We start from the raw sequence: 24846 nt of genomic DNA, 5'->3' as shown, positions 1-24846 counted from the left end.
TACTGACTCAAGACAAAGGGAAGCATTTGCCGCAGAACAGGGCCACACTACGCTGGAAGGAAGCCTGCCCTCCCCCAGGCTCTCACTGCCTCTCTTGTCCTGCTGATTAGCTTTCTAATCAATTCTGTAAAGCTGGTTAACTTTTCAGTTTGAATCACGCACACAAGTTCATCTGAGTGTTTGACAGCCAAATTCCCAGCCCAGCTTTCACAGCAGCTCAGAGCTGAATTGTGCAGCATTCTCTGTCGAGCTGAGTGGAACTTCAAATGACTTTCCAGACAGGACTTCGGGTTTCTTTCACCTATTTATTCCCTTTTCTCTTAATAGGGAAAGCTTAATAGGGAAATGGCGTCCCATTCTCCTTCTGTATTTGTACAATTTTTCTTTCACATTTGCCAAAATCATACCTATAAATCAGCAAAAGCCCAAGAAAAATGATCTAATTTCAAAAATATTACAAATATTGTGTGTGTGCCTGCACATTAATATACTAAAAGTTTGTATTTCTTTGTTTTCAAACAAAAAAAAATTACATTAAAAATTTCATGCATTCCCCAAAGGAATTTTTGCCTGAGTAACCCAAATATGAACAGAAGAGGACCTGGTTCAGGTTTTATTAGTTCCCATCGGTTACCTTTCCTATCTTTTAATGCATCCACTCAACCAGAGCCCAGAGAGGATCTCATGCCATTGTTGGTTAGGGTTAGGGTTACGATTCTCTATTTCTCTAAAAGCTTGTTTTTAGCAACTTCCTGGGATTCTGGATTTTGACACAATTAAGTATTTTCTAAAATGCTGCATAAGTCCATTGTTTCAACTCAACTGAAAAGAAATTAGCTATTGGTGATCACATTTTATAGTATGATTCCTTGACAAGTACTATTTTTCTCTTCTATTTAGTTTTGAAAACATCTTCCTTTGGAGAAACAAGGTTCAAAAGATATTCTGTACTGCCCCCTCCATCTTCTCGCTGCCTCTGAACTTCTCAAGGAGCAGACTGTGTCACGCTCGTCTTTGTATCCTTCATCTCTGGCAAGCAACATTTGCCTAAGATATGATTAAAAAGGAATGAGAAGGTAAGGAGTTGATTTACATTTGAGAGTATCTTAAGTGCAGCATATTTGGAAAGAGAACAAAGACTTGAAATTTGTCCCACCTGGGGGCCTGATGGTCACTAACTACACATCTTGGGCAGGCTACTGAAATTCCCTGGGTTTTTGTTCCCTTGTCTTTAAAATAAAGATGACAACAGTGATTATCTCATTGGGTTGCTGCAATGATCAAATAAGATCATGCATATAATAGCTTTCCCTGAGCCACATCTGCCCTCCCACAGGCACCCATTCTTGGGGGAAGTGGGGAGGGAGGTAACTGAAGATAGGAAATCATCAGCTAATGAAAGGATCACGGGGCCAATCGCAGGGAACCAGGCCATTGGGCAGCGAGGGGTTGGGAGAAAAGACATTTACGGCTACTCTCTGCTCACCCTTTTAAATGCCTTGACCAACGGGCTTGTTTACAGGCTGACACAGTATCTGCCCAAGCCTCTGCCCTAGTGCTGTGTGAGGCACTGGGCACACAGTGTGGACAAAGCAGAGCAAGATCTTAGCCATGGGGCAGCCCAGATCTCATCCAGCACTGCAAGCTGACCATCATCTAACCATCACCTGGAAATGGACCCACTGGGTATGTTCCCATGCTGGAATGAATCACTGTAGCCAGAGAGACATGGCCCATTGGCCTGAGAGAAGGAGAGTGGTTCCCGCCAAAAAAAAAAAAAAAAAAAAAAAAAAAAAAAATTGTGTACTTTTGCTAGAAAACAAGGGAATAGCAACTGTCTGTCCTCACCTAGGTACAGGGACCAGGCCTGAGTCATACAAAGGGAGGTAGGCCTCAGGCAGAGGCTGTCTTTAGGGGAGTTGTCTGAACCCTGAAGCCGCTCTGCCTCTGAAATTGGATTGGATAAACTGTGGACCAGAATGGTTGAAGAGGGGTTTGCTCCCTAATTACCTGTGGAGAAAAAGCAAGATTGGGACTTTAAAAGTCCAAGACTGCAATTCCTCAAGCAATACCCCAGTATTCTTCCTGCAAGTTCTAGCAGCGCTATAGGTGGAGGGAAGACACTCAAGGACTCTGGCTGCCCAGAAGGAAGAGAAGACAATAAGGAAGCTATGTAGGCAGTCAGGAATACCAGTGAGCTTTCTAAAGCACTGGAGGCAAATCGAGACGCAACACAAAACAGAAGGTGACAAATACATTTGAAGTTTTCATCCCACCGTCATCAATTAGCTCCTCTTCTTAAGAGGAGGGCTGTACATAACCTATTTTCTTATTGCCCCACTCTCTGATCCCCAGGGCCTAGCTGTGTGGTGTGACTACAGTAGCACTAATAGCTGTTGTTTACTGGGTACCACGTGTGAGCACTTTTGTGCATTATCTCATTTAAGCATATCTGCAATCAAAAGTAAGTAGCATTTTTATTCTATAGATACAGAAAGGGAAGCTCAGGATGGTGGAGTGACCTACTCAAGATAACCCAGTCAAGGAGCAGCAGACCCAGCTTCCATACCCGCTCCGTTCTCCTAGCAGCCTCTTGCTCTTACTGCTAATTCTGTTGTCTCTCCATAGACTGTCCAGCATCTCTGATTGACCCTCTCCTCTGCACAGCCTTAAAACGCATTTTGCTTCATTTCCTGTGGGTTTGACCTCCAGAATAGGATATCTGAAAGAATGTGAGACTCTCAACAGGGACAGAAATGAAGCTGCCTTGCTTGAGGAGGGAAGTAGATACCACAGTGCAACCAGCCAGGGAACTGCCTCCCACCTTTCTCTATAGGGCAAGGGAAGATGAGCATCCAGGTCCCATAACCCCTGTTTCCTACTATGGAGAAAACAAACAGGGCTGCTGGAGGACACAGCTCTTCTCTCTAGCAAGACTAATTCATTGTGGGAGGGGCCATTTTCAAGAACCTAAGCTTGAAAAGGCAATCAAAGTTCCAACTGGTCAGCAGTTGAGGGGCATTGCATCTTATTAAAAAGAAAATATGACAATTAGCCCAGACAGAAACATTTTTTTTTTCTCCATCACAAACTTCAAATTAAAAGCCAATATATTATAATGATTTATTCCATTTTCATGGGTACAGTAATTATTACACTGAAGATAATTGGGTCCATGTTAGATAGCAGAAAGAACTGCCTTGGATCTAAGTACTTATTGATGAACAATACAGCATAGTCAATTAAGGTCTAGGAAAGAACCATGGCAGCCAGTGATTGGTGGTCTTGTTGCTAGATCTAATTTTTGTTATTGGGTCAGTAATGGCAAGAAGCAAATACTTCTCAAGTGGGAGGGAAGGAAATTACAAATTAGATGAAAGTAAATCACCTTTTGAGCTGTCAGGCTTTTTCAATCGAGGCTTTGGTTAATGTAGGTGACAGCCCTTTTTTCCTGCTACTTGGCATGCGGTTATCAGGAGCCATTTGTAACACTCCCATTTTGTCTGTGAAAAGACATTTTAATTGAAAAATCATTTGCCCATAAAATTATTATCATCAATTCACATTCCACCAAAGGGCTGCATTATGACCATAAAACAATTTGTAAGTGGATTCATTTTACCCACTAAATCACTTTACATTATGTTGTGAACAGAATGATTAAAGCAACTTAGCATTTTGTTGGCAAAGTGATTACATTATTATGCATTTCATCCACACAGATACTTATACTACTGAGTCCATTTGTCTTGTTGACAGAACATCTATATGTATTGGACAGAATGCATTTTATTTAGTAGATGCAATTAATTTTATTCACCAAACACTTTTAAACTTAAGTTAAATTTTTTTGTCACAGGAATAGATTTGATTATAGGACAAAATTAATCTTGCCTACATGATCTGTGCTCATAAAGTTTCTTTAAACAACTACACAAGTTTGCAAACAAATAAACAAAAGCAAGGAGAGAACAATGAACAAGAGCAAAACAAAAGGCCTAAGAAAATATTCCTCTTGGGCCCATTTCCTTAACTAATCTATGTATCCAAGGGGAATAAAATCCAAAGATATCTTGATAATGTAGGTGAAGATGGTGGCAGACAAAGAGGAGCTTCTCCATTCTGAATAACTGTCCTGGGAAAATGGCGGGCACAGATCGTTCTTTTAAAAAGACCACTTAGAGCTACTTAAGCAGCTATCCGGCTGGTGTCTTTTCATCACCAACTTCCTTCGGTGCCAAGTCACAGGTGCCAGGTTTTAAGTCGGGGAGAAATAACTTAAGTCCTTGAGAACCTCAGGAATCCCAATTGGGACCCAAGTTGGAGTATAGGAGGCTCTGCCATAAAAGTTACCCCAAATGGTTTTCTCAAAACCAAACATGAGGACCAGAAAATGGCTTGTCTTAAATCATGGGCTTCAAACCCAACTGTTTGCCCCTGGAATTTCCAGGTTTGGAAGTATAGAGTCTTTCCTGCCTGGGCTAGTCTGCTTGCCCAGGACCATGGCAGACACTGGGGGGGGGGGGGGCGGGAAGGTAACCACATCTTGATGTCCCTGAGGCCCCCACAGTATAGGGCAGTCATCCTAGAAAGAGAAGACTCTGGATTCATTTACCCATTATCCAACGTGTATTTTCCAAGAACTTATTCTGTTTCATAAGAGATTCCTGGGTGAACAAAACCCTGCTCTGAGGTAGTTGATAATCTGTGGGAGGAATCAAACAGGTAAACAGGAAATTAAGTTTGGTAAGAGATTTCCTGATGGTAAGGGAAAGTTCTTTATCCCGATTGGGGTGGTTTGTAATAATCTCTATTACTACAGAAAATAATATTTGTTCTTGATACGTATTTAAATTGTAAGGCAGATTTTATTCAGGGGGACTCTTGTGATAGATACAGGGACTACTAAAATAATATTTTGTTATAAGGGAGAGAGACGGATTCAACTCAAAATGTAACAAGAAGAAGAGGGAATTTATAGCCAAGGAGCAGGGTCAGGGAGTGGGGAGGGTCAGTGGATAGAAAATTTCTAAGAGGAGGTATCATGGGTAAGGGAAAATTCCTGCTGAAAGTCAGACCGGGATGTCAGACGTCACTCAGAGAATGGTGGAGATAAGGAATTTGGTTAGAAAAAAAAAAAGGAATTTGGTTAGCTATCAAGGGTGATCAGGTATGGAGGGTGGGGGATTCCAGCCAAACTTAGCAGGGTTCCTGTTAAAACTGGGCCCTGGGGGACATGTCCAAAGAAGGGGCCTATTTGAAAAGAACTCAGAGAAGCCTGACTAGACTGTGGTCAAGGAGAGAATCTTGATCACTATACATGTGATAAACTGTCATAGAGCTATGCACAAAAACACACTGGTAAAGTCCGAGTAAGTTCTACAGTCTAATAGTTAAGTACATACTAATGTCAATATTCCAGTTTTGAGAATATTCTATAGTTATATAAAATATTACGATTGAGGGAAGTTGAGTGATGAATATGCCTCTCTATGCTATTTTTGCTACATCTATAAATCTATTCCTATTTCCAAATAAAACAGAAAACAACTAAGGTGGCAAGCAATGTGGTGGGGAAATGCAGAGGGTACTGTAGAAGGACAGAGAAATGCTTGGGATGCCTTGGTGGTCCAGTTGGTTAAGCATCCAACTTTTGATTTCTTTCTTTTTTTTTTTAATAATAAATTTATTTTTTATTGGTGTTCAATTTGCCAACATACAGAATAACACCCAGTGCTCATCCCGTCAAGTGCCCCCCTCAGTGCCCGTACTCTTGATTTCAGCTCAGGTCATGATCTCAGGATCCTAAGATCAAGCCCCGCATTGGGCTCTGCACTGGGTGTAAAGCCTGCTTAAGATTTTCTCTCTCCATCCCCTCTGTCTCTCATAAATAAATAAATAAATAAATAAATAAATAAATAAATAGATAGATAGAGTTATAGAGAAATACTCTTGGGGGTAACAGAGAAGATGCCCTGAAGGAAATCATATCTTCCAAGGGAAGAAATTTAAGTGCTTAAAGAGTTGAGCAGAAAAGGGAGAAAAGTGAAGCCTGGGTATGCCAGAAAACAGGAGTGGAGGACAATTTAATACATGTCCAGTTTTTTTTCGGGGGTGGGGTGGAGGGAGAGGCGGGAGGGAGGGAGGTATGCAGGGAGGGGGGGAGGAGGCGGAGGGAGGGTGGGGTGAGGGGAGGGAGGAGTACAGTACGGCATGAATGAAGTCAGTACGTCAATCCTTAATTGAACGCCTCACGTCCCTCTTTCTTTTTGCTTCTTTCTTTCTTTCTTTTTCTTTCTTTCTTTCTTTCTTTCTTTCTTTCTTTCATTCTTTCTTCTTCTTTTTCTTTTCCAGTTTCAAGGTGTTCAGATTCTAATTATTTTATGAAGCTGGCAAAGTTTTAGCTAAATTGAGACTCAAAAGATATTTAGGACAAAGAAGTATCAGGAGTAGAAGAAAAGGAGTCCTTGAGACCTGAGGAGTGCTGAAAGGATGAGTGGAGGAGCTGTATCTTGCAGTCTGATGGTTACTGGGAACCTGCTGCCAAGTATGTGGGCTGTGGAGCTACAGTGGTGAGGATGTCACAGCATGGCCCTCACTGCCCTACCCAGTTCACTGGTTTTCTTAAGCTCAGCAACACCCATGTCTCTGCGCTCCTTCCCCACAAAACACATCCACCAACACATTCTCCCAGGATTACGCTAGGTGGTGCTTGGCTCATCGGGACAACTGCTTCCTGCTGCCGCAATGTTCTCAGTTAATCTGCCCACTTTAATGGTAAGACACTGTGTCCCCAGGAAAGCTGGGGAGAGGAGTTGTTTGGCTAGAGCAGCTTTTGTCATCAAGCTCCCACTCTAATCCATCTATCCAAATCACATGCATCATCTCAGACACTCCATGAAACACCCACTCCAACCTTCTCACTCTAGGAGCTTTTTTTTTTTTTTTTTTTCCTACACTAAGTAAACCAGTCTTTCTGTCTTGTTATAAAAACCACCCCCATGTAGACAGAAGCTGAATAAATCAACAACTTATCTGTACATTGCAAAAGTATCATAGCTGAATACTCGTGAGGTCCACTGGGAAGTGGCAAGAGGGCCTGCAGCTCCAGACATAATAAGAAAAGTGACAGCTGACTGCTAATGGATACACAGCTTGATGTAGACTTGCACAGAATGCACACAACAGTCCTACAGAGACCAGTACTGTATTACCATCATGCACATTTTACAGGTAAGGAAGTGGATGCATAGCAAGATAAACAGCTTTCCCAGGGGCTCATGCTCAGTAGGTGTTACCAGAATCCAAACAAAGGCTGTCTGACTCCAGAGTCTTTCTCTTCCACTAAACAACCAACTCTTCAGGTGTCACCAGAAGCATCTCCAGTTATCCTTTGCTGGTACTGGCCAGCCTGGAGTTAAGGGAGCCTGGGACAGACAGGTTTCAGATTCTTGCAACTCATCTAAACACATCTTCCTGAACTTTATGAAACACCTAAAAGACAAATGCATTCCCTGGACTAAGGGAAAAATCCCTCAATAGCCCTTGGTCTTTCTGGAGATATATGGAAGCTTTTTAACAGTCACATTAATGCAATCTTTGGGTAATAATTCTCTCACTTAAGAAAACAAATGGGAAAAGGAGCTTTTGCTTATAGTATGTTAAATTACTTTAAATTACTGGAAGCCATTTTGCCAATGGATTTTCCTGGCAAATTTGAATATGAATAAGGACATTTTACTCATTTCCCTGACACTTTCATAAAATACTTTCCAAATGGAATACCAGAAAGCAGAACAGCCTATGTTTTCTTCTCTGATATGGACTTTTTAATGAAATGTAAGCACCACATCATTACTGATCCCTAAAAAAACTTAATAAACTTAAAAAGTTGAGTCTTAACAAACTAATAAAATTGAAAATTAGGTTTTAAAGAAAACTTTGCTTTTTAGCCCCAACCTCATCATTGAAAATTATTATTATTATTATTATTATTATTATTATTAGATTTTATTTATTTATTCATGAGAGATAGAGAGGCAAGAGGGAGAAGCAGGCTCCATGCAGGGATCCCGATGTGGGACTCAATCCTAGGACTCCAGGATCATGCCCTGAGCTGAAGGCAGGCACTAAACCGCTGAGCCATCCAGGGATCCCTCATCATTGAAAATTAAATAAGAAATTCCAAAAGCCAAAATCATGAGCAGGAGGCATCCCATGAGTCTAAATAGAAATGTCTGTTGATTTTCCGGAAATAAAAGCACTCATCACAGAAAGAATTGTGTAGCTATATTATATATGAAAGTAGATTTTATAAGTTATTGGCTAAGACTTCATGACACCAAACCATTTAGACAGTGCATTCAGAGACCCAGTCAGTCAACCACATGTTTGACAGATAAGACAATGAAAACAAATTTCCTTCAAAAGTCACAGCTGCTGAGGCTATACAGATATCAACCCTCACTACCCATCATCATCACTGGTAGTGCACGTTACAAATAAGATGCCCAGGAGGCAGTTCAACACGGTGGTGTAGGAAGACCTTGAAATCCCATTCTCCCATGAATGCACTAAATCTATATTCACATATAGATCAATTTTTCTGAAGAAAAACTGAGAGCTAACCAAACAGCAAATAATAGAGGGACCACATAGAGAAGGGTAGGAAAGGCACAGATATGGTAAAAGTTAGAACCCAATCCCCAACACAGTAGGGAGGGATATCACAGAGAGACTCATGTGAAGACTTATGCGCCCTCAGTCACAGTCTAAAACAAACAGTAGTTTAAAGGCAACAAGATGATAAGTGGACATCTATTTACTACCTGCCAAAAGGGTAGGAAACTGCTGGATTATTCTCCAGGGCTGGAGGCACCTGTGAGCACCAATTTTACATTCTCCCTCCACTGTGATAGTGTGGAAAAGAGAAGGGCCCAGGTACTCTAGCCAGCTTTCTAGGGCCACCTCAGTGTACCCCAGGTCCTTGACCCATACCAGTTCCAGTTGTCCCCCCAAGAAAGCCCCAATGTGGTGCACCCCAGGACTTCCCTGGCCCATGAACACTCTAGCTCCAGCCAAGGCAACTCCAACACAGCACAGCCTGGGAACCCCTGGGTCTGCACCTATCTAGCTCCAGCCAGCCTGCCAAAGCCACCAGCTGCACACAGTCTACATAGAGGCCACTCTACATAAATAAGGCCACTCCTTCAAGACCAGGAAAGGTTGCTGTTTTGCTAAATCATAGAAAAAAGTCACAGAAAGTCAAACAAACATTTCATTTCTTCAAATGAAACAAGATAACCCCCCCAAAAAACCCTAATGAAACAGAGATAAATAATTTATCTGTTAAAGAAGTCAAAGTAATGATCATAAAGATACCCATCGAACTTCAGATAAGAATGGAGAAACACAGTGAGAGGTTCAACAGAGTTGGAAAATAGGAGAAAGAGCCAATCAAAGCTGAAGAATACAATAATTGAAATGAGAAACACACTAGAGGGTATCTGTAGCAGATTAAATAATATAAAATAATAAATGAATAATCTAAAAGACAGGACAATGAAAAGAAAAAAAAAGACAGGACAGTGGAAATCAGCCAGTCAAACAACAACAACAACAACAACAACAACAACAAAAAAGAATATTAAAAAATTAGGATAGTTTAAGGGACCTCTGGGACAACATCAATCATATTATCATATCATGAGGATACTGTAAGAGGGGAAGGAGTAGAAAACTTAGAGAAATAATGGCTGAAAACTTTAACCTGGGGAAGGAAACATATCTGTATCTCGGGAAAAAAGAGTCCCAAACAATATGAACCTGAGGAGATATACCATGATATATTATAATTAAAGTGGCAAAAATTAAAGATAGAGACTCTTAAAGGCACCAAGAGAAAAACAAATAGGTACATTCAAGAGAAACCCCTATAAAACTATCAGCTGATTTTTTCTATGGAAACTTTTTAGGCCGAAAGGCAGTGGCAGGATATATTTAGACTGTTGAAAGGGGGATACCTGGGTGGCTCAGTGGTAGAGTGTCTGCCTTTGTGATCTCCGGGGGGCCTGGGATCTGGTCCCACATCAGGGTTCCTATGGGGAGCCTGCTTCTTCCTCTGCCTATGTTTATGCCTCTCTGTGTGTGTGTTCTCTCAGTCAAAGTGATGGGGGAACAGAGGACTAGCTGAGGACAAAGCATACTGACAAGTCCCTGAAACAGGCAGAGGGATATTCCTCTAAGGACTCAACTGCCTCCATGTTAATACTGTGCTAAGGGCAAAAGGCAATCCTAGCCCGACCCCCAGGATCCTGTGAGTCTACTTTAACATACAAAAATTCCTTTAGAAATTTCCTTTATTTTTCAAAAAAAAAAAAAAAAAAGAAATTTCTTTTATCTCTAAACTCCCAAGATACGTGTTGGTGATCATCCATAAGCACATGGCCCACCCATAAACATCTGAAGGGCTTTATGGCTCAGGTTTTATTAAACGGTAATAAGTGACTCTTTCCTAAATAGCCAGCCCCCTCAAGGTCCTGGAGACCTTGCCTCCAAAATTGCTTGGAGAGGACACTATCCTCAAACCCCTCCCAACTTCCAGGTATATAATCAGCCACCCCTCACAGGCCTGGGGCAGCCGCTGTTCCAGCCCATGCATCCTATTCCCGCGCTTTAATTAAACCACCATTTTGCACCAAACATGTCTCAAGAATTCTTTCTTGGTCATCGGCTCCAGACCTCACCCTGCCAAACCTCACTTATATTCCAAAACTTCATCAATTTTATGAGACCAGCATTACCCTGATACCAAAGGCAGACAAAGACACAGGAAAGAAGGAAGAAGGAAGGAAAGAAGTCAGGAAAGAAGGAAGGGGAGGAAAGAAGGATGAAAGGAAGGAAAAAGAAAAGAAAATAAAACAGAAAAAAGAAAGGAAAGGAAAAGAAAAGAAAAGGAAAAAAAATACAGGCCAATATCCCTGATGAACTTAGATGCAAAAATCTTGAAAAAAAAATAGGCAAACAAAATTCAAGAATACATTAAAAAGATCGTACACCATGATCAAGCGGATTTATTCTGGGGTTGCAAAGATGTTTCAATATTTGCAAATCAATCAACGTGAATCTGCATTTTTATGAAGTGCTCAACCCATTCATGTGCAGATGGCCCGAAGACTAGCAACCAGGGGTCTATACATCTAGTCAATCTGCCAGAGAGGCAGCTCTGGCCTGAACACCTGCCGCTGTGCTATTTACTGAAGTCCTAACTTATTTGGAGACCAGTCCACATGGATTGCCTCTCTCTGCCTTATCCCACCCTGCCTACTCCACCTACTGCTGAGTCTACAACCACTGAAGGATTTAGGATCTTATATTATTTTTGTGTTTGATATTTAAAATATTTTTTCCTCAGTTTTCTCATCTTTAAAAAGAGAGAGAGTGATAAACATAGTGTCTATCTTATAAGGTGTTACAGGGCTTGGACCATAATACATGTTTAATAAATGTTGGCTATTATGTTCCTCTTGTTTCTATCATTTATGAGGAGAAATTTGGAATGTGAGCTTGCTTATCTTTCAGACTTGACATAAGAGATTTGGTTCACAAGTCCACACCCTGATAATCTTCTAGGCCACTCAGAAAGGGCTTGCTAAATATCCAATATTTCAGTAGCCCTTTTATTCAGAGTAGCCAAAAACTGGGGAAAAAAAAATGTATACAAGTAGGAGAATGTTTGAACAAACTTGATATATTCATATAATGCAATATGGCATAGAATTTGTTTTTAAAAAAGATAAACCACTAAAATTAACAACAGATGTTGGCGATGATGTGGAGAAAGGGGAACCCTCTTACACTGTTGGTGGGAATTCAAACTGTGGTGCAGCCACTCTGGAAAACAGTATGGAAGTTCCTCAAAAAGTTAAAAATAGAGCTACCCTAGGACCCAGTAATTGCACTACCAGGTATTTATCCAAAGGACACAAACATAGTGATTTGAAGGGACACATGCACCCTAGTGTTTATAGCACATGCACCACAATAGTCAAACTATGGAAAGAGCCCGGATGTCTATTGATAGATAAATGGATAAACAAGATGTGATTTATATAGATATAGATATAGATATACCACTACTACTAATAGTTCACATATACTAATAACATAATATAATAAATATATATTATACTAATATATATTATATATATATAATAGTAATATTCAGCCACCAAAAAGAATGAAATCTTGCGGGCAGACCTGGTGACTCAGTGGTTTAGGGCCGCCTTCAGCCCAGGGTGTGATCCTGGAGACCTGGGATTGAGTCACATGTCAGGATTGAGCCCCATGTTGGCCTCCCTGCAGGGAGCCTGCTTTTCCCTCTGCCTGTGTCTGTGCATCTCTCTCTCTCTGTCTTTCTCTCTTTCTCTCTGTGTCTCTCATGAATAAATAAATAAAATCTTAAAAAAAAAAGAATGAAATCTGCTATTTGCAGTGACATGAATGGAACTAGAGGGTGTTATGCTAAGCAAAATAAGTCAAAGAAAGATGAATATCAGATGATTTCACTCATATGTGGAATTTAAGAAACAAAACAGATGAACATGTGGGAAGGGAAGGAAAAATAAAATAAGATGAAAACTGAGCTAGAGGAAAACCGTAAGACACTGAACTCGGGAACAAACTAAGAGCTGCTGGAGGGGGGTCAGTGGCGGGGAGGGGTAACTGGATGATGGGTGTTAAGGAGGGCACTTGAGGTAGTGAGCCTTGGGTGGTATGTGCAACTGATAATCGCTAAATTCTACCTCTGAAACTAATTTAAAGAAAGGAACAAACGAATGAAAGAAAAAAAAAGGGTAAGCCACTAACATGTAGTAACATGGATAAATCTCACAAATATTAAGCTAAACAAAAAAAGCCAGACACGTAAGGACATACTGTATGATTCCATTTATGTAAAGTTCAAAAACTGACAAAATTACTCTCTGGGGATAAAATTCAAGACAGTTATTATCTCTGGAGATTAACAAGAAAGAGGCAAAAAAGAGAGCTTCTGTGGTGCTGGAAATGTCTTTCTTATGGTGCTTCTTATGTCTTTCTCTGGGTGATTCTTATATAAATAAAAATTAATTGAGCTTTATGTTTAAGACTAATGCAGTTTGTAAACTTTACCAAATGCACTTTACCTTAATTAAAAATTTTTTAAAGCATAATATGTATTTTAATACCAGTTTTAAGTGAGATTTTACACTCTTTTAAACTTATCAACGTGTGAGCTTCCGCTTCCCTTTGAAGAGGTTGATGATAGAAACAATGCAGAATGACAAAATTTTTTTGTCTCCTCTTCTCCCCCAATTTCTCATTCATTCTCCCTTCAGTGTCTCTAGCCCTCTTTACAAAGCATCAAATTATTATTTCATGTTCATTAATCAGATCATTCCACTGCCTGATTTATCTGACAAAGCACTTTTTTTTCCCCCAAATACCTAAACTAAATTTATCCTTTTCCAATCCTGGCCAATTACTCCTCTTCACACACTGTCCAGCACACACAATGAATTGCTCTTGGCTCAGCGTTGGATGCAGCCTCCATGCAGAAGCTAATTAGGGCATTGCATTTGTTTAGTCTCATGTCAACCAAGATCCACCACAGACCGTCTGATGACTTATAAAATAGCCAAAGTAGTGGGCTTGAAAATTTTGCCTCAGAAATGATTTTCAGTTGGAGTTGAGGAAAGCAGTAAAATTCTCCTTTTATCCCCCACCAAGTTGTATCCCTTTTGACTTAATTTAAAACTTCCCTCATCTCAGGGGCCTCTCTGAAAGAGAGAGTCTGAGCTAGAGTCTCAAAATTGGCCTGTTGGATTGGAAAACAGACCCACCTGACCAGCTGTCTCTGTGATGACAGGCATGGCCCCTGCAGTTCATTCATTTACTCAATCATTCATTCACTCAAGAAATATATATTGAGCATCTACTATACTCAACATACACGGAAAAACACAGAGTATCTGGCTTTGCAGAGCAAATATTCTAACTGGAGAGATGTAAGTGAGATAATTTCATAAATGATAAGTTACGTGACTAAATAAAACTGGGAAGTAGAATTGAGAATGTGCAAGAGGATAGAGACACTTTCTATAAGGTGGTCAGAGAGGGCCTCTTTGAGGAAGCAACATTTGAGCAGAGACTTGGATGAGGAGAATCAATCATCTACACTAGGACTGAGGAAACCATCCGAAGCAAAGGAATAGTCAGTTACAAGAATCCAAAGGTGAAAACACTATGAGTTCTAGGAACAGAGAAAAGGAGAACCTAAAGGGCAACTCCTGACCTTGTCCCATTGCCTGGTCTCCCTACCAGGATCTTCTCCTTTTCAGATATTGAGCAGTGACCCGTGACAGGACCATGGCATCATTGCCTCCAGAAAAACAAACAAACAAACAAACAAACAAACAAACAAACCAACAACAACGACTGAAATATCAGCATCTACCATGATTCCTTTTCCAAAATTCTATTGGAGAAACCCCTCCTCCTCTTATCCCAGTCAGTCTCGGCAGAGATCCCTGCCCTCTGGAGACCAAGTGTAAGGCTCCAATTAGGCTGGCTTATTTCTGCAGGTGCCCCACATAAAAAGAGCTTTCTTTGAAGGAGGTGCTGACTGAAACAAGCTCTAAGGCTGGTCAACACAACAGGGGAGATCAATAAACAAGCCATGAATTAGGATACCTTTGTTAAGACTAACTGTAGATTCACTCTAAGTTATAGGCCCTTTCTGAGTAGAAGCCTTACTGCCTGGAAGATAACATGCTGGGGTTTCACATCAGACATTTCACATAATTAGGATTTCACAGTTCAAACAACTGTTTGATATTTTATTCTGGAAATCAATGCTGTTGGTCAACGAAACAGAATTCACCCAGGGCTGTGGTCATGGACGTATGCTTAGCAAGGATTTGATGACATGACTTGTTCAATTTCTAATTTTTCTCACCAGTTCTCAGGTCTTACAGAGACTGGCCAAAATGACTTTGTGTATTGGAATGAGAGGATTGCAAAAGAAATAGAAAGGTCAGTCTTGGTGTGCAAAGAATATCTAAGCCCTAGGAGGGAAAGAAGTACTGGAAATCAAAGCAGACTTTATAGATAGAGAGATAGCATTAAGAGCATAGACCTTGGGGCTCCTGGGTGGCTCAGTCAGTTAAGAGTCTGCCTTTGGCTCAGATCATGATCTCAGGATTCTGGGATCGAACCCCCGCATCAGGCTCCCTGCTCAGTGGGGAGTCTATTTCTTCCTCTCCCTCTGCCCCTCCCCACCATTTGTACTTTCGCTAGTTCTCTCTCTTTCTCTCAAATAAATAAAATGTTTTAAAATAGAGCATCAACTCTGAGGTCCATATTCTAGCTCTATCCTTTACAAGCTGCATGACCTTATTCGGGTTATATCTCTTTATCTATCTCCCCATCTGTAAACAAGGAACAGTAATAGTACCCACCTGTGATGGTTCTCCCTTTTCCCCTACAGATTGGCCCTCCACCCTTCTCTGCCCAGCTTTCTGTCCCAGGAAGCTTATCTTCCAGAAATGCCTCACTCAGGCTCCCTCAAACTCCAGCTTCCAGTTGTATTGGGCAGATGCAAGACAGTAGCAGAAAGGTGGAGAGTGAGAAGAAAAAGAGGTCACGGTATAGGGTATTTGTTTCTCCTTCCACTCCCTGAAGGTGCAACATGGACAGTCACTGAGTTGGTTGTTTGTTTTTAGGGTTTGTTTGTTTGTTTGTTTGTTTGTTTAATCTGTGACCAAAACTTCTATCATGCAGTCCCTCTTACAACGCTACAGCATTCACTGAAATTTGGTACTTTATCTTCAGGCCAAGAGGATGCTCTAAATTGGGTTCTTTAAGAAGAAGACTTTGAAATGTAGATTCATAATAAGTAGCTTAATGGAAAAAACTCTTAGGATCAACCTCTGTGAGGAAAGAAATGAATCAGGATTGGGCAGAAAGAGTTTGCAGTTGAAGATTTCTGCTGACTCTATGGACATCTCTGAAATTGGGTTGAATCTTCAGTTGTCAGGAAGGGACCAAGCCGCTATCCTTATTCAGAGCAGATATTGGATGCAAATGGCTGTCTTCAGCTAAAGCAATTCCCAGCCACCCTATTAGTTAGTGGCACTGCCATCAGCCAGGGGGATGAGTCCTCCAGGTCTGAACAAGGGACTAGGGCAGAGCATCATGCACCCTACAGAGTGATGACATCTCTCTATCACTGTAAATACCTCAGAGGTCTCCACATAACTTTTTATTCCCTTAACTTAAATCACTGTAAGTAGCCAGTTATTTAAATTCCTTTTGCATTACCATTGATTTCTTGCTGGGACTCAGATGAATACAGCCCCTCATCAACTTGTTGTGACACTTATAAAACGCCTGGCACATATTCAGGACCCATACATATTATTATCCAGAAATGATTCCTAACCATTTTCTGACAGTGAGTGCTCCTGCATCCCCAGGGTTTCCATGAGTTAGTGGCCAGATTGACAAGAAGTCCCTAAAGGTAACCCAGCGGTGGGATAACTTGAAATAGAGAATGTTTTCTTGGAGGAACTGATTTTTTTTTTTAAGATTTTATTTATTTATCATGAGAGAGAGAGGGGCAGAGACATAGGTAGAGAGAGAAGCAGGCTCTATGCAGGGAGCCCGACGTGGGATTCAATCCCAGGACTCCAGGATCATGCCTTGGGCCGAAGATAGGTGCTCAACTGTGGAGCAGCCCAGGTGTCCCAAGAGGAACTGATTTTTAACAGGTTTTTAAGTGACCAAAATAAAAAGTTAAAAGTTATGCTACCAAAACAATGCAGGCACTTCATTTACTCAAAGATGAAATTTAAAAGAAAGACATGTCTCCTGCTCTCACTAAGTTTATAGTCCAGTGGGAAAGACAACATATACCAGGAATCAAGCAAATATGTGCTTTCACGTTGTGGTGCAGGCAATGAAGGAAGTGTGGTGCTTGCAGAGAATAGCAAGGATAAGGGGACTAAATAGACAGGTGGACAAGGCAGCCTGTGAGGAACTGATGTTTAAGCCAAGATAACTGGGCAATATGCTAGTTTCAGGGCCACATGGAGTGACATTGGGGAGGAGAGAGGACTCGGAGGAGTGGGATGAATGTGGGGCTATGATTTGAGGTAAAATCACAGAAAGAGGCAGCACCTTCTAGGACATCACTGGAAGGTTTTAAGCAGGGGAGAGATGTCATCTGATTCATATTTATAAGAAATAATGGTGACTATTATATGGCAAAAGGACTGGAAATAGGCAGAGCAGAGAGATTTGGCAGGTTGTGATTGTGAATCAAAAAAGCAGTGGCAGTGGTTTTGATAAGCATGGTGGCATTGAGCTTGGAGGGAAAAGGACAAGTTCACCATATATTTGGGCTTGATAATTACTTGAGTATGAAGGGAGGTGGAAAAGGAGAAAACAAAGACAATTTCCTGGCTTAAATAATTAAGTGGAGGGCGGTGACATTTACTGAGATAGGAAATGTGGGAAAACAAGTCTGGGAGGAGTCAAAGTCTTCATTTTGCACATACTGACTTTCAGATGTCTCCAGGCAGACATGGCAAGTAGGTAGATATGTGTTTTTTGTTGCTCAGAAGACGCTTCCAGCCTGGCAATGTGGAAGCATCAGTGGTGACCAGAAGGTGTCAAACACCACAAGAATGAACAGTATAAACTACTAAAAGGGTAGAAAAGAAGATAACGAAGAAACATGCTTGAGACCTAACCCAGAGGAATTCAACAGTCAGCAGTTTAGTTCAATACTTACTATTATTTATGTTCAAAGCTTAAATGTTGCTCTATGAATACTTTTATCACACATATTTAATACACATTTTTATTCTTTTAACCATTTTTCTGGGCTACAAACAATTCAAATGTGATTGCCTTATATCTGTCATATTGGAGCCACTCCTGGCAGCCATGCCACATCCACACCTTTCACAGCTGATTATGCCCTTGCAAACCATCATCTTCAGTATGATACAGAAAGCCATAAGGAGTGAGACCAAGAGGAAGATCTCTGTTTCTAGCCCAAGAGGCAGGTTTTTTAGAGATACCCCACTGACCAGAGGCTGCGGTGGTCATTTCTGGCTGAACAGGCCCCCAAAATGGGTGTGTGGCTCAGCATGAGCCTCAGAGCTTTTAACGGGTCAGAGTCTATGGTCCTTCTCTCTGTTAATGTTCCCCTTGCTAACAGCCCCCTGCTTGTCTCAGATGTTCATGCCATATGGTTTCTGGAGGGTTCCTGTAAGGAAGGCCATCTGCTTCTTGTTATAGTGTCATTAGAACAATTATGACAAAGGTGAAATACAAACTTGAGTAAATCAGGACCCTCTGGCTTGTCTTTACCATGGAGGATATGTACTGTCTTCTTGGTGATTTTACCCTCTAACTCCAAACTCCTAACTCCAAGCCAGCCTGGAAATCACCCAAGCCACTTCCAAAATTCAATCAAATGCAATATCAGAACAGGTCCTAGAAATGAGAGGAAAGGCCCTCCCAGGAGCATTTGAAGCCTATATGAGATCTTGCTTAGAAGGAGGCAATAAATGCAAAGAAATAAATTGCAAGTTGAGGACTCTCAAATATCAGTTTGTCAATAATTTAAGATCTAGAATACTATTTAATGCCCATTAATCACAACATTCAGGGACCACCAATTTTCAGATAAAATTAATCTCAGATACAACATCTCTCCAAGGGTTGGGCCTGAGACATGCAGAGGACCTACCCTCTCCAAATGTCTTAGACAAATCAGCTTTTCAGAATGCAGAGGTGAAAAGTTAGAGAAGAGAGTTTACCTTTCTTTCTTACATACCTGAGATTCATAAAACCCTTCTGACCACCCAGGAGGCTTCAGTGTATTAATTCTAGACTGAAATGGAATGATATGCAAAGATATTTCACAAACACCTTGCTAGCATGGCAGGTCTTCCTCCCACTTCAATCTAGTCCGAGACCAAACACTAAAGTTTCCCAACACCCAGGAGCAACCTGCTTACCAAAGGATGAACGTTTGATATGAGGTATTATCTTTTTTAATAGATAGGCAATCAAATCAGGCCTGAATTATCTAGATTTCAAACATTTTAGCATAAAATTAATTAGTTCAGAGAATTATGCAGTAGATAAACACACCAAACAGCCAGGCCTCCCTAATTGCATGTTTACATTTTACACTCAGCTCCCTTCATTATCCCAAGGAGTTGCCTGTAGCATGACTTTCCCATTAAGGGAGAGGAACCCACCAAATGATTTCATTTTTATGTCTGAAGAGCTCTTGATAAACTGACAGTGGCATCGAAGCTCTCCAAATACATTTTATTTTCATTAAATGGCTAATCTAAAGCCAATCAACCAAGACATATACAGAACGGCTGTTCAGAATAAAAATGTGTGGCTCTTCTAGAATGCATGTTAAAACAAATCCACAATAATTATTCGGGCAGACAATCACTATTAAAGAGAATCTGACTTTGTAAATGTAGTTGATGCTGTATTGTGTTCACAGCAATGATGGATAAACTGTAAGCTTGGATCTCTCTCACCAACAGCGCAACATTAAGAATATGGGTGTTTGCATGTTAATTTAATTACTCGTTGCAAATAGGCCAAATATAAAGAGGATTCAAAATCCTAGAGGAATGAATCAAATCTCATTGCCTAATGTAACCTGGCTACTGTTGTGCCAGAATGAACCCAGCAGCACACTAGAGCCAAGCTTAAATCTACAAAGGAAATTAGTAATAAGAAATCATAATCAGAAATGAGATGTCAAACTGGGTGTTGATGGTGCAAATTGGTATATGGTTATATTATAAAGAAGGTGAAAATGTTAGTCCCTTTCGTGTCAACAGATGGGCTCTTTGAACCTGCACACTCAGTGACAAGTCTCCAATGATAACTTTAGTGTTGGTCAGAATTTACAAATAGAGTTAGATTGTTCCCTTTGGGATCCAACTGAAACTCTCCACTTCTGTGATCCCTAACTCAGACATGGTAGAACCAAACACAGAGTACAGAATGATCCTACTTCCCACTTGAACTTGACCACAATGTTCCATTTTTTTTTTCCAACTGTGCGCAGAATAGAACCCAGAATTCCTGGAAATACTCTCACTTCAGTGTCCGACATGAGAGCATTTACTCTGTCTCCAGAGTGGCTTAGGCATTAGTGGAAAAGCTCCTACAGAGTCAGCCCAATCCACCCCTTTCATGACTGTGTTCACCAAACAGGCATGTTTATGAAGCACGTATCCTCTCTAAGAGCAAGTCCCCTCAGCAACAGATCACCCAGAAGGAAAGATGAAGGACAATTATTTCTCCTTCTGATATAGAGTCATCGTCATACTGACAGGCCCAAACACCATTTTACTTGGCTTGTGACCCTGCCGACTTCTTTGCTCTCCGTGGTTGTCTGCAGATGAAATACAGTCAAAGGGAAACTCAGTGGAACAATTAACTCTCCACATACAGGAAATGCTTTGAGGGAAAGTAAAATTGTATAAATAAGCCTTCCCTGCACAGGTCACTCTCCTTGAGCTCAGCAGATAAGCTGAAATGGATTTTCCACCTCAGTATTTGGAAGGAATTATTTATGTTCTGAAATAAAGCTAATGCATGTTATAAATAAAATCTGAATGTGTTTTTCTTCCTGTTTTTTGTTACTTCCCATAAGCCTAGGAAGGCTCTTGCCTGAACCAAAAGCAGTTGGCCCTGAGAATAGGATGAACAGCACGTATGCTCCATGGGCCATCAGCTTGTCCCTTCGAAAGTCATTTGAGGATGCCCTGGTCTTGGTCATGTGAATCTAATCTAAAACTCAGATCTTCTTGTTAAATAATAAATAAAATAAAAAAGTTTTTTGCATAGTAAAAATCCAGATATCGGCCGCCTTTCTTAGGGCTCCTTCTTGGAGGGACTTTGGAGGCGAAGCGCCATATTCTAGGCAAAAATGTCTTCCGAAAAAATAAAAGAATCCGACCGCATAGATAATACCAACTCATCTCCTACTTCTTCTCTATCGTCTTTCTTCTTCTTCTTCTTCTTCTTCTTCTTCTTCTTCTTCTTCTTCTTCTCTTCCTCCTCCTCCTCCTCCTCCTCCTCCCGCCTCGTCCTCTTCCCCCTCCTCCTCCTCTTCTTCTTCTTCTTCTTGAACACTGGGTCCATGTTCTTTCTTGACTACAAATTGCTAGACATGAGTGGTGGGCACCCCTTCAGGTGACCCTGAACCCTCCACATCCAACTGTCTTCCAGTATCAATTATCCAGTGTCAATTAACATTTATCATTACACTTGTCCTACTGTAAAGAAAAAAAGGAAAAGTGACATATTTTTGTTTCCTAATTCTCTCTATTGTAAACAGAAAACCTGACAATGTTGTATGAGTCAATCAAATTGGGAAAGGACGTATTCTTAAAAGGTGAAATGCTGCCCCTACTGTCCTTTTTCATCACTATGTCACTTTCCTGGGGGAAGTGCATGTTTCTGCTGGAGCAGAAATCACAAAGTTTGCACCAACTCAGAATTTAAGGGACATTCACAAACACACAACTTCTAGTCGGAGGTTAGGGACAGAAAGAACCAGGAAAGGTTGGGAGAGGGAGAAATGATTTCTAGCTCGTTTTTTCATCAATCTGGCTTGTCTTAAGCCAAGTCCCCTTTTTCACTCTCAGCTTTGATGTCCTACAGTTTGTATCCAAGTGCATGATGTGGTTCACCACTATTACAATTTCACTATTGGGGCACCTGGGTGGTAAATGGTTGAACATCTGCCTTTTGCTCAGGGCATGATCCTGGGGTCCTGGGATCGAGTCCCACATCAGGCTCCCTGCAGGGAGTCTGCTTCTCTCTCTGCCTGTGTCTCTGCTTCTCCCTGTGTGTCTCTCATGAGAAAATTAAATCTTTAAAAACAAAACAATTTCACTATTTAGCAGTTACTTTCAGCCCATCTTCCAGAAGTGAAATATGGGTCTTCCCAGGTGCAAGGTGAAGATAATGCAACAGAGGGACAGAGAAATGCACTAGAGGATGGAGATACTGAGACTCTTCTCTTCTGCATATGTAGTCTCAGTAGGATTAAAGACTAAACAAATGCAAGAGCGACTTCAGAGGGAGTCCTGATCTTATTTTCCTAATCTGAAAAAGGCTTCCAAATGGAAGAGGCCTCTTGATAGCATTCCTTCACTCTCTCTGTCTCCCAGTCCCTTTCCTTTCCATTGTGTTTTTCCTTCCTTACTCTACCATGGGCCACACAAATCCTACTGATTCCTAACACCTTTTATAAACACTTCATCAAAATCTGGAAGGCTGATATGTTGCCAGAGGGACTTAGGCCATGAATCTCAAAGTCCTAATGATTTAAATTACATTTGCTGACAGTGAAAACAAACCCACATTTCTGGCACTACCAGTAATGAAATCTTCCTTTCAAAGCATATATTCCAAGCCTTGCTAGAATTTACAGATACGAAATCTATTGGATTTTTCCAGATGCTGTAGGAATGGAGACTGGAGAGACTATGAAGTTCAAAAGGGATGAGACTTGTAACTGTTTGTCATGTTATCCAATTCTCTGCTTCTCACAGCAATTTTGGGGGTGGGATCAGGACCCCAAACCATTATTTCAGGCATGAAAATCATCTAGCTATCTCTGGGAACTGAACTACAAAAACTGTATTTGAAAATATTAATAAGGTATACATTATGGTGGTGTATTATGTCTCAAAGAAAAGCAGAAAAAGACATTTGTCAGAGCTTGGTTATAAATTTCTTTCCTCCAGAACATCTTCATTCTATCCACGTATGCAGATAGATCACAGATCTTGGCAGGCCATAGCAGTAGGGAAACAGACAGGCACAACTCAGCACTTCCTAATGACATCAGTGGAAATATATCTGCTAGTTTTTGGCATATAATAAACTATCCCAAAGTTTATTGGCTTGAAGCAACAAATGTTTATCAGTTCCCATCAGTTCTCATCAAACCCATGGTTGACTGGGTAGTTCTTCTGGTCTACATTAGCTTGGCTGATTCCTTCCGGGCTCTCTCATCTGTTGATGGTCTAGGATGGCCTCATTCAGATTGCTGACAGACCAGAGGCCAGGGACTTGAGTTCCCCTCCATGTGGCCCCTTATCCTCCAGCAAGCTAGCTCAGGCTTATTCACATGGTAGCCTCAGGATTCTAACAACAGCAAGAGAAGAAGTTGTAATGCGCAGTCACTTTTCAAGTCTCAGGTTGTATCACTTTTTGGCCAATATCCCATTGGCCAAAGTAAATTATATGGCGAAGGAGTTGCATAATTTGTGGCCGGTTTTGCAGTTTGCCACAGGAAATTCTCAAATCACTTTCTATGGATTCAGAGAGTCAGAAAACTGAAATATGAAGTGTCAAAAAAAATATTCAAAGAGAGAGATAGAAAGGATTGGCAGAGTCTATATCTTGGGCTGGGTTTCCCACAAAACAGACTGAGACAAGGATTTGTGTGCCAGGAGTTTATCTGGGAAGAAATCCCTGATGATGCCTATAGGGAAGTAAGGAAGGGAAGGAAGGGAAAGGGGAAAAGTGTGTTAGTGAGCAGGTTATTATGATTAGCAACTGGGTCTCCGTCCTGTTGGATACCTCTGAGGGATGATGCAGAGAACATGCCTTAGCATTCTCCAACCTGGTGGGTAAAAGCACTGGACTATTTATCCCCACTTTCTATCTGTAATTAATTTAGGGATGTTCCAGAGGAAAACTCCCAAACAATTTTGATCAGTTTGTAACCCAAGCATGTTAATGGTCAACAAAGCCCTCAGGGGAAGAATTTGCAGTAGGAAGTCCTCAAGGTGAGTCAGTGTGCAGGGATCCAGCTGAGACACTGATGCCTCTGCTATAGTGGGATGATGTGAATGACGCTACGGGGTTCACATGCTCGCTCCAGGGCTTACTGGGTGACCTTGAACAGGTTGCCTTATCACTCCACACCTCCATTTGCTCACAACACTGTCCATCTCACAAAACTGTTAGGAGAATTCAGAATCAGAGAATTAGATTCTTCTGTCTAAAGTGCCTAGGACAGTGCTTGGCAACATGCTAAGTGTAGTTAATGCTGTTATTCATATAAATGTTTTTTATTGTGATGTCAAAACCCACCAGAATCTGTTCACTCGGAACAGACCTCAGTTCCAGGAAAGCACTTTAAGAGCCCGGAGGGAAAGAAATTTAAGAGTGCTACTGATGTCTGAGCTGAAAGAATTAAGCTCTGAAGTATAGAAATTAAGACCATTTTTCATTAATGTTTTCTGAAGTGGTGAGAAAGAAGTTGCAGAGCACAGGTAAGTATGCAGGAAAGAAACCTGATATGAGGAGAGAATCTTAAATTTCAGTAAGATTCACCATCTCAGCCCTCACATCCTGGGGCCAGACAAGCTGACTGGATGCAGCATGTGGCACCTGCGCCCCATCTGTATCCTGTGCTGGTTTCCCTGGCATTTCCCCTTGTTCCTTGCTCCCTCCAGGAAAGTATTCCCTAAGGGCTGGATATGCTGCCATTCACACATCTCAGCACTTCGCCCCACTGAACAGCCAAAGCCCAAGAGGCCTTTCACATGCTGTTTGCATTAACTTGGCCTTAGGAGAATTTGTTTGGGATGAGAAAGAAGTCTACAAATAAATCTAGCCTAGACTCGGAATTGGAAGGAAGCACTAAACAGACCATGAGAGGAGCCCGTCCTTTTCAGGGCTCTGCTACCTGAAGTCTTTCCTGCTTCCTCCCCACTCTCCATTCCCAGC

At 41.2% G+C, this 24846-nt stretch overlaps 1 long non-coding RNA gene across 1 annotated transcript; it reads right to left on the bottom strand.

The window, feature by feature from the left end:
• Positions 1-674: 674 nt before the first annotated feature.
• LOC111090843 lies at positions 675-4753 on the bottom strand. Its single transcript, XR_005353247.1, has 4 exons — positions 4616-4753; positions 3389-3503; positions 2570-2722; positions 675-1047 (listed from the first exon to the last, which is right to left on the bottom strand). It is a non-coding gene; the product is annotated as an uncharacterized LOC111090843 (long non-coding RNA).
• Between the last annotated feature and the right edge of the window lie 20093 nt (positions 4754-24846).

The sequence above is a fragment of the Canis lupus genome, chromosome 1 (genome assembly GCF_011100685.1).
Source record: "Canis lupus familiaris isolate Mischka breed German Shepherd chromosome 1, alternate assembly UU_Cfam_GSD_1.0, whole genome shotgun sequence".
Lineage (NCBI taxonomy): Eukaryota > Metazoa > Chordata > Mammalia > Carnivora > Canidae > Canis > Canis lupus.
Note: the sequence above shows the minus strand (reverse complement) of the source record. Positions and strands in the feature narration are given on the sequence as shown.